We start from the raw sequence: 497 nt of genomic DNA, 5'->3' as shown, positions 1-497 counted from the left end.
TTGTCTCTTACAGCAAAAGGGAATAGCATAAGTCTATAGACCTCAGGGTCAACCCCATTGGTCTTGACAGTGTCATAGATTTGCAAGAATTCAGCTAAAAACTGATGAGGATCTTCCAATGGAAGTCCATGGAACTTGCAATTATGTTGCATTAGAGAAACTAATTGAGGCTTAAGCTCAAAGTTGTTTGCTCCAATGGCAGGGATAGAGATGCTTCTCCCATAGAAGTCGAGAGTAGGTGCAGTAAAGTCATCCAGCACCTTCCTTGCATTGTTGACATTGTTGTTGTTTTCGGCTGCCATGGGTTCTTCTTCCTTGAAGATTTCTGTTAGGTCCTCTACAGAGAGTTGTGCCTTAGCTTCTCTAAGCTTTCGCTTCAAGGTCCTTTTAGGTTCAGGGTCAGCCTCAACAAGAAAGCTTTTGTCTTTGCTCCTGCTCATATGAAAGAGAAGAAAACAAGAAAATATGGAATCCTCTATGTCACAGTATAGAGATTC

Source organism: Arachis duranensis, chromosome 3 (genome assembly GCF_000817695.3).
Source record: "Arachis duranensis cultivar V14167 chromosome 3, aradu.V14167.gnm2.J7QH, whole genome shotgun sequence".
Lineage (NCBI taxonomy): Eukaryota > Viridiplantae > Streptophyta > Magnoliopsida > Fabales > Fabaceae > Arachis > Arachis duranensis.
Note: the sequence above shows the minus strand (reverse complement) of the source record.